The sequence below is a fragment of the Poecilia formosa genome, unplaced genomic scaffold (assembly GCF_000485575.1).
Source record: "Poecilia formosa unplaced genomic scaffold, Poecilia_formosa-5.1.2 Scaffold479, whole genome shotgun sequence".
NCBI lineage: Eukaryota > Metazoa > Chordata > Actinopteri > Cyprinodontiformes > Poeciliidae > Poecilia > Poecilia formosa.
This window is the reverse complement of record NW_006800418.1, coordinates 76,249-86,530: the sequence shown is the minus strand read 5'-3', so window position 1 is coordinate 86,530 and position 10,282 is coordinate 76,249. Positions and strand designations below refer to the sequence as shown.

Below are 10,282 nucleotides of genomic sequence, written 5' to 3'. Positions count from 1 at the left end.
TTGTTTTTTTTGTTTTTTTTTTTTTTTTTTTTGTTTGTTTTTTTTGTTTTTTTTGTTTTCAGGTGGATTTTACTGGCAACAACCCAGGGTTTCACAGTCTAGGAGAGCCAAGAAGGTTACATCCCACATGAGATGTTAAGCTTTACCTTCAAGCTGAGCTGAAGGGCTACTGAAGGGTAAAACAGCAAGTTGAGAACAACCCAGGTCTGTCTTGGAAACAGAACAGGGTGGAACAATGAGACGGTGCCAGAAACGATCTGGCAGGGCGAAAGGCAAGATGGTGTTACACGCAACAAGAAAAGGTGAAGGCAGTAACAGGAGAGTAGATCGTTGCAGACTCGTCTTCCAAATAGCAAATCTTTAGTAATAATTTTTTTTTATTAATTTACAAAACCAAACATATTTACAGTATGTGTACATTGGAGATTAGTGAGGATCTTGCTTGGAGTAGGGTGGGGAGGAGTGAGGGACATAAAAAAAAATCTGTTTTCTGCAAAAGAAGGCATCTCATTTAAACAAAAACTACTGAGTAGACTCCAATGGTTCCAAATTAGGGATAAGCGAGAAGGGCCAATACATTTTTGGGGGGCTCACTTATTTTTATTTTTTACAGTTGTAACATTTACAAATAATATATCTAGATGAACCCTTACACACCTATGGTCCAGTCAGAAAGGAACAGTTTTGGGATAAATTTGAGCAGAGAACTGATCTAGCGTCAGTGTCTGACCTTAAAAACGGTCTTCTGGAAGAATGGTCAAATAATTCCATAAACACTTTTCCCAGAAGACTTAAAGTTGTTTTAGCAGCAAATTGTTGGCAAGCTCATTACAAAACTTATGTAATGTGTATTTAGATACCTTTACATGTAGATCTTTGATAATATAGCATATCTTGCATAAAGGAATGCTGTATAATTAGAAAGCAAAATAATTTGTGTGGAAGAAAGTAAACAAGTGTATAAAAGGCAGGAACACATTTTGCACTGTTATATAAACTATTTATTTGACCTAACAGATGGTTCGCTCTACTGAACAACCTGGAAAAAGTCATCGTTGGAAACTGTTAGGAAATGTGCAAAAAAATTTCCAAAATGAAATTTCACAGATGGCACAAGTTAAACCATCTGCCTATCGCCATCTATCACGAACTACACACAGCCTGTAAAATCCACAACATAAAGCTGACTAGTATTATTAAACTCAAAGCCAGTTGGAGACTGCCAAAAAAATCTGTTTTACCTTGGAAGTTTAACTTGTAGTTCTTAAAAGTTCTGTTAGTACAGAGCAACTATCCAGTTATAAATTATTCTGTATGCACTGTTAGCTTTAAAACTTTTTGTCACACATAAAATCTAGAAATGTAACAGAAATGGTTGATTAGCATGAATATTATATGATTTTTATGGAGAAAAAGCACGTCGGATCGAATCCATAGAATTTAGGCAAACGTATGGCAACGTTGTGACGTCTGACTTCGCCACACTGCCACTGCCAATTTATTTTTTCTTTATTTTTCTACACATGAAAATCAATTTTATGTTAACATTCAAAACTTAATAAGACAATGTTCACTGGATAAAAGACATGTCTTTTGATTAAACGTTTTTGAGCTAACAAGAACAAGGTTTTTTTGTTTTTTCCCCCAGTTATATTTCAAAACTGCAATGAAAACCGGATGCTACTAGTGGTGGAAAAGACAGACGTCAGGAAATGGAAGATGGTGGTGATTTTTAATGACTTATCGCATAAACAAACTTATTGTGTTTCTTATTTTATGGCAACACCACAATTGCGAAATTGGGTTTTTGCAACATAAGCGGAATATCAACAGCTTTGCGCACATTTGTAATGGAAACGCAGCGATTTTTGACTTGACTTGTGAACTGTACTTAAAAGCCAAATCAGTTCTAACAAATGCCTGGACCTTGTGGGATGGCTGGAAAACATGTGTGGATCATTTGGATTTCTCTACTGGATATTTATTATTAGTTGGTATTAGTTAGTATTAGTTGGAATGTACTGTGGCAGTGTGTGTATAAGAGAAGATAAACAGTAAAGTATCTTCTTGTAGGGCTAAAACCAAAACTACACAAATTCAGACAGAAAGTGGATTAATAGAGCAGGTTAAGAACAAGGTTCCTGTTGTCCGTAGTAGATAGCATCATGTAAACAAAAAGGAAGAGGGAAGAGGAGTGGTGGGTGTAATTTATTCTCATCTGCAGCCCGTGTTTTGTTAGGAGCCCAAGCATCTGATTAACTGTACTGCATACAGTTGATGTAGCTCGCACACTCAAACACACATGCTGTCCAGGTCATTACACATGTATTTGTCTCCCTCCTCCAGAAAACCGTCTTCCTCCATTCTTGGCGCCTTGGCAGTGGAGTGAATATGGATGAAGCCAGAGCGAGGCTGCTCCATGCATATCAATGTCATTTTAATAAATTATGAACCAGATATAGAAACCAAGAGGCAGGTTATATTTCCTGCCAAGCAGCTAAGATTTTACTCCAGACAAAAAAAAAACAGCAGTTGAAGAAATGGTTTTGAAAAGCTAAAGTTGAATGTATTAGTTCAGCCCCATCATTCATGTTTCTGTCAGCATTTTTCTTCTAAATTCTACATTAAATCTGAATTCGTTTCTGTGGTGGATCCTCCTACCACCACCACATCGTGTTAGTATTTTTTTCTTTATATTAGTTACAGCTTATAGTCCGTTTAAGTTAGCTATTCCATTTAGACATATACTTTCTAATGGGTGCACACTTTAATGTCTGTCTGAATGGTTTCCTTGCACTTGATTTTTGTTTGAGGTGCTGCTGATACAAACCAGCTGGAGGAGGAAAACTGGAACAACAAACCATTTTCTTCTGAAAGACTGAAGGGGGGAGACTTTGTTGTTTCTAGTCGATCTTAATTAGTTAATTTTGTCACTTAAATATTCACTTATTATTGTGATAAGTTAAAGTTAGTTTTGCTTTATTTGTTTCATAGGATGCTATAGTTAATTTTGTATTTGTTTGTGCTTTTGTTATGTTGTGCCTCCCTCATGTGGTAGATTTAGGTTACTCCACCCCTATTTAAGCAATCTTTTGTTCTATGCAGGTTTTTGTTTGTGTTCAGTTAGAGTTCGGTTGACCAAAGTTAATTTGGGCCCAAGTTGTTACTTGTCCTTTGACTTATCCGTGCATTAAATCTTTATGTTTTGTTATCTATTTTTGTTAGAATTAAATTGAAACCTTTTCTATTTTGAACACTTTTTTGTCCTCTTTTGAGTCTGGTCCCTCAGTTTCCTACCAGTTAATGGAAATGCATTATTAAACACCTTGGGATATCGTCTTATGAAAAATCACTAAAACAGTCTTGGTACTTAACTGGGCAAACACAAATCTCTGACCTTTTGCTGATGCTTTTCAGGGTGTTCTATGTTTGAATAGAAAATAATGACTTTTGGTGTTTGCTGTTGCATAATATTGGAACATATGCAAAATCCTGATTTCTACTTGAACTCAAATGCATCTTTTCTGGTCATTACACAAAAATAGCCACATGCTAACATTAGTCTGGAGGTGGTTTTTATGTTTTGACCTTAAAATTTGTCACAAAAGAATTAATGATGACTTCAATTATGACTGACTCCAAAACATAACAACTTTGACAGTTCCAAACATTTTGCTTGGACTTATAAGGGTGTAGGTGTTGCATGTCTGTCAGACTGGTTGCGTTTTTCTTTACCCCCTCCTTTTTCCTGTCTCTCCACAGGTTCAAAGTGGAAGCTGGTGCCAATTTGCTCTGATTGGTGGGTTGGAGAGGAACCAATCAACACTTAAGGAACCTATATACAAGAAGCTCACCTGCAGGGCTGTGTGAGAGTCTGTCAACCCAACCTGGCTGACCAATTGACACTTGTCTTGATGTTTGGCTCTTTGTGTGTGTAAAGGTTTGTGGTGGGAGTTAGTGGTCTGAGTAAGCTTGAGGTTCCCTGTATACTTTCATCATGTAGGTTTCTTTCTGTTAAACACCCTTGGTAAGTAGGTTGGTGCCACCCATGTAATGTTTTGGTGAGTCTTTTTGTTACATCAGATTAGCAGGGTTTTCTTTTCTCTTGTTTTTCACTTAGAGGTTGATGGTAATTAAGCCCCGTTTTGTTTTATTAATGTATTTGATTTGGCACAACCTAACTGCCCCATCTCCCCCCGACAGTCTGTGCAAACCTTTTTGGTATTTTTGCTAAGAAAGATAAATCCTGTTTTTATACATCTACTGGGATTCTGTCAACTTATTGTGGTTGTCGTGTTATCGCATAACATTGATCTTTGACATCCTGCTATTAAGCGGCACAACGTTTCTTGTCTTGGTCGCAAAGAAGTTCTATCCAGATATAACCCTGTTTGGTCAAGTGATTTTATAATTGTATTTTTAAACCTCAGAAATAATGTTGAATCTTGATGTACAATTTCAGTGTAAAAGGCACATTCATCCTGGGAAGGTGGGACTCTCACAACATTACGTGGAGAGCAGCCTTGAAAAGAACCAAGTGTGCCATTTGGAGGTACATGCGCTACATGGTGAAGCAGCACTACAAACTTGGTGAATCACCTAAAAACTTGCGTATTTATGAGATAATTAAAAATTTCAAACCCACCATAATTACAACAGTGATGTGTCCAACATGCAGAAGACAAACGTAACATGAGCTGTTTGAATAATTAACTTTTTTCATAGCAAATGTATAAAAAATGTGTAGTTCATGTGTAAAAGCACTTTTAAAAAAAATGCATTTACACTAAATGCATTTTTAGTGTAAATCTGAACTCAAGAATTCAGATTTTGTTAAAATTGGTATGAAATGCATTATTTCTCTTTTAACAGAGGTGTCGTTCATGTTTTCGTAGTTGGCATACTGTGCTTTGAAACAAAAATACACAGGTTAGTGTATTTACTTGAATTTTTAACCAGGGGTGAAAGTAAGGGGGTATGGTAGGGTACTGCGTACCCCTAAAAGATTTAGAGGGGGTACGCAGTACCTACAAGAGAGAGGAGCGACTGTCAGCTGTAAAAAAAAAAAAAAAATCAATGGGTTCACTGTGCAGCCGTGAGTGCACCCACTTATCAGCGGTGACTGATTAGTTTTTCAAGAACAATCTAAAACACGACCTAATCAGTTAATGAACACCTTTTTTTTTAATGTCATATTGTTTATGAACTGTTCGTGCTTTACTAGAGCAGCGGTGCAACACGTCGATCGCGGAAGGTTTTGAGTCGCTAATCAGCTTAAACTAGTTAATCAGTGATTGATTCAGATGATCATTGATGTAATAATTGCAAAGTAAACATCAAGTCTGAAAACATGATGCTGTAACAGACTGAATATTTTCTTTCATGATTTTTGGTGTTGAGTGCTGATACACTTGAACATAATCTCTGCTCTTGTCATCTAGTGAAGCCGTTGTCAGTCAGTTACTATGACAACAAATCTGTGTGTAGTGCAGACGAGACAAAAAAAAGGAAAAAGAAGACTACTAATGGTTTGGAGTTGTTCAAAGATTTTTCTGTGTCATTTCCCTTTTGCTGAGGCACACTGCTCTAAATAACACCAACACCTACATCTATAAGTTTCAACTTGCCAACAGAATTGTTCCACTGCAGCAACATGGCTATGGATGGCAAGTTAAAGAATCATTGTTTTGCCCTCCAGTGTTTTGAGCATGCGCAAATGTAAGCAATAACATGCAACATGGGATTGCTGTGACAGATCAAGTTGAGTTCCAGGTAAGTCTTGGATCAAACTCTCATATGAATGAAACCAAAGAGTTTTTTTCCTTGTAACTGAAGCCGATATATCTGCCTACAAGGGAGCCAGAGGCAAGACAACAATGGGAGGTTTTCACTTTTCTCCAGCTTATTCACCTTTCACGTCACTGCTTTACCCACATCCTCTATCACTCCTCAGCGAATCAACAATCAAGTATCCGGCCCGTTTTGTTATTTTGTAGGTCAGCGTTCAGTTGGCCTGGCATCACCTGTGACAAGCTAAACATGATCCAACGACAAGGAAGCTGCATGCTTTGATTGAGTCATTAAAATGTCATAAGGGTGTTCAGCAAAGCCGGTAGCAGATAGCCCGTTTCCACACATTGTACCCGATATACACGCCTCGCCCCGACACTCGTGGACACTCAATCTGTGTAGCCGTTGTTTAATTGATAGGCAGTCTTTACAGTGGAAGCAGATCAGAAGACAGCTGAGCAGATCACCTGTGTTTCCTCCTGGAACATGTGATACTGTTGGGATTGCTGGCATGGCATTGTGGGTATCAGTGAGAGGTCCAATCTCCTCTCACAATAGGAAGTGCTTCTTTATTTTTAGCTTTGCAATTTCAGAACCACATCTCTGCAGTTTCTGTTTGTGTGTGCGTGTGTGCGTGCGTGCCAATGTGTGTGTTTCTCCCGGACCTCAATCTCATTAAGAAGCCTCTGAACTTTCTAGAATGTCACGTTACCTGAAACCGCCATGGATGCACACTTGTGAGGGTTTCACTCGGCCTTCCTGCAGGCAGCTGCCTACCAATTAATTCCAGTTAGGAACACACTTCAGATCTGAATCGGTGTTTTATTTATTTATTTATTGCCACATTCCTCAGCTTATTTATTCTTTTAATTTACCTCCAGCTGAAAATAGCCGTCATTTTCCGTCCTCATTAGTACTTCGGTGAGATGCGACTTCAGGCTCATCTAGTCTAAAATCCCATATATGTTGCTTCTAAAAGCTGTTTATAAACTTCAGAGCATCAAACAGCTATGGTATATTTAATCCAAGCAAATGCTCCAAGTCTCCTTGAAACCTGTCGCAGCAAACGTCAAGCAAAAGCTTAAATGGCATAATATAACCAAACAAAGTGCCCAGTTGAGTGAAAGTCCAGAAAAAAGAACGGTGCAAGCTAATGATTGTCTCAAATCAGCGTTTATGTGAATCTTGGCTCTTTAAATGAATACTTTAGATATTCAGAAGTCAGGTTCTATGAGGCTATTACGAGTAAAAGTTATTTTGCTGGTAAACAGCTGGCATATTGGTGAGTTTCTTGAAGTACTCAAGGCTTCCTCAATGTCTTAACATCTAATAAAATAATTTTTCCAGTTTTTGTGCAGTGAAAATCTGCACATCTTTTAAAGACCAATAACAGTTCACCCAGTTCGACCTGTGACTTAATAGTCACAGGTCGCATTACGTCAAAAAAAATCGGAATCAAATCACTTCAGGCTGCAGTGTGAACGCAGCCTAATTAGGCGCTTTCGCACTGCACAGAACGGAACGGTTGTGTTCGCATTACAACTTGCGACCGGTGTTATAGATCAACTGGTGGCTAAATCAACTGGTGGTGGCAGCTGGAAAAGACTGATGTTTCTGTGGGCGTGGCTTTTTAGGACCCCTTTACCGAACCAGGAAGTAAACAATGCAATAAAGCTTAAAGAACTACAAATCTTTGCAAAAATACTATTCAATTCCGTAAAACAACCACTAAGATCTCGGGAATAACTAATTAGAAGGAATTTATTGGTCTAATATGGTATGTTGCCTTTTTTTTTTTAAAGTTCATCTGCAAAACCATCAAAACGTGTAAATTACGCAGAACTTGTCCTGACTTATGTGTTGCTTCAGAGGTTGAAACTCGTCAAAGGAAGATCGAAATAGATCTCGATGTGGCATGAGCAGATCTCAAAGCAAAGATTATTCCCTGAAAGCCGACATAAATGTTGAAGAGCCTTGGGATTAAAAATGAAATGTTAAAAAGATCGACTGGCTGTGTAATTTTTCCACATATTCCTCATATTGTGATATTTCAAATAGGTATCCACAGAAACTATAGCGAAATCTTCTGTAACGCTACACTTTATTTCCTAGCGTACACCCCGCGCTTTAAGAACCAGGCCTGGATTAATTGGTGGCACTTTCAGAATCTCAGTTCGAGTGAAGATTTTAACCTGTTTCTGATGTAAAAGTATATAAGACAATTGTTTTTTCAGCGATGTCTCATATGGTTGAGAATTACGGTCACTTGATAAAAAGAATAAAGACGAGAAAAAATATCAACAATAAGGAATTAATGACACTGCCACATAGATCTGCGGTAGCCATGTCTTCTGTAAATGAGCTAGGAAATAAAGTGTAACATTATGGAAACAGTAGTGGGGGGTCCTAAAAAGCCACGCCCACAGAAACATCAGTCTTTTCCAGCTGCCACCACCAGTTGATTTAGCCACTAGTTGATCTATAACACTGGTCGCAAGTTGTAATGCGAACACAACCGTTCCGTACCATACCGTTCCGTTCCGTGCAGTGCGAAAGCGCCTACTGACACAAAACAGTGTCCGTTAGAATTTGTTTTGATTTGAATTTGGCTCGTTTTTTTTTGCAAATTACATCGCCATAGTAATTCGAAATACCAACAAAAGTAACAGCCCCCTCAAGGGTTATATCAAGCCACATGTTTTGATATATATATATATATATATATATATATTGTGGGGTTGCACACCGTAGTTCGGTTGCATTAACGGTGAAAGAAAGCAACAGTTATTTTCAGGTGAAGAATAATAACTGCCTTCCATGTATTGCTGTGACAGGCCACTATAACCAAAAGTTCCACACAGATGTCAAACTTACTTTACAAACCACCCAAGTAAATTAGATTATTAGAATTTATGCTGAAAAAATTAAGGGAAGCTAAGTGTTTAGCTTAGAAAAAGCTAAATGTCCTAAGTTTTTTCAGTTAGCAAAAGCGCTAAACAAAGAATTAGCAGAGGTATTAGCACATTAGCAGTAGTAGTGTGCCCACCACTGCTGACGATGTCTTAAACCTCTTCACATATTTTTCCCTGACTCTAATTAAAAGATAGGGACTGTAATTTGCTAGTGTAAATGTTCAGATTACTGTGGTGAGTCCGTTTAGAACTCCAAAGAAACTCAGAGTTGCACTCCAGTGGGTTTAACTTGCACTTGCTGTTTATTTCTCAATTTAACATAACTGTGTGGTTCTAGAAATATAAATAATACAGCATGGGTGTCTGAATAATCCCTAAATAAATTACCTAAATAATATCACAATTACTAAAACAACTGCAATGTTAATTGTTACAAATATCCCCGTTTCTAAATAAATACAACACACGAAAACCCACTTTGTGTAGCTCTTATTAAATACGCACGTGAACAAAACATGCTATCAATTAAGGTAAAAAACTGAAATATTTGGCTAAATAAACAATGTCCTTAACTTATAACGTTACTTACTTGCATTTCCACGCACACGAATCAAAAGATGGTGACAACAAACTGCGAACAGCAAGTCAAACTATACAAAATGTGAACGGTAAATCCTACAGTTCCTTTTTTCCTTCTCCCCAGTTCTTCGTCTGCATGCTGCTCACCGCTGCTCTAAGCTCCGCCCCTTAAAGGGCTCAGCATGACGCTTTTTTATGCAGCCTTTTTCACACAAATGTTTGGTCTTCTTAATAGTGGTTGTTTAACAAAAAGTTACATTTATCTGTCACATAGTTAAGCACTAATTTGTGTTGCGTGATGGAAAACTCCAACAAAAATAATCAGAGGTTTGTGGTTTGGATTATTAACAAACAAATCAAACATGTTCTATATTTGTCTTTCCTAAAAAGGCCTTTCTGCAGGCTGATGCCAGCTATTTTAAAGCCAAGGAAAGAGTCATGCCAGGATGACTGACCCTGTAGGTGTTGACATCCTAACATGGCGTCGCTTTAGATGTGTGTTGTTAGGAAGTGTTTTAGCCCCAACACAAGAGAGCCATGCTTACAGGGCTCAACAATAAGCCTGTGATCCGTAGCAGAAGGTACGAGAACAGAGTCGGAATGTTTGATGAAGATGCATCGTTCAAAAGGCGGACTGAATGATTGTCCTCCAAATCTGCTTTTTTATTCTCTTCAAAATTTATTATTTAGCTTTAGCTTTTGTATTACCTCCAAATAATTTGCCTTCTGTTACTTTTACCTGTTCTCTGCATAAAGCTCCTCACTCCTGTTTGATTTCCTGCTTCTTGTTTCCCCCTTCATGGCTCAGGTGACATAAGGTTTGGTGACAGCTATTGAAACCTAAGGGGGATTAAGTAAAGCTATTTTAGTAACTTGGGCAAACACCAAAGAATCTCACACATAAACACAAACACAGCTGAGGCAACCATGTGATTTAAGGTAGGGAGACAGAGCGATTCAAACTTGGATGTCTGTTTTTTTTCCTCAAGGTGCAGGGCTTC

The 10,282-nt window shown here is 37.9% G+C and overlaps 1 long non-coding RNA gene across 1 annotated transcript; it reads right to left on the bottom strand.

The window, feature by feature from the left end:
• Positions 1 to 1,116: 1,116 nt before the first annotated feature.
• Positions 1,117 to 7,456, bottom strand: LOC107833905 (uncharacterized). The gene is made up of 3 exons (XR_001659683.1): positions 7,341 to 7,456; positions 3,827 to 3,835; positions 1,117 to 1,126 (listed from the first exon to the last, which is right to left on the bottom strand). It is a non-coding gene; the product is annotated as an uncharacterized LOC107833905 (long non-coding RNA).
• Positions 7,457 to 10,282: the final 2,826 nt, after the last annotated feature.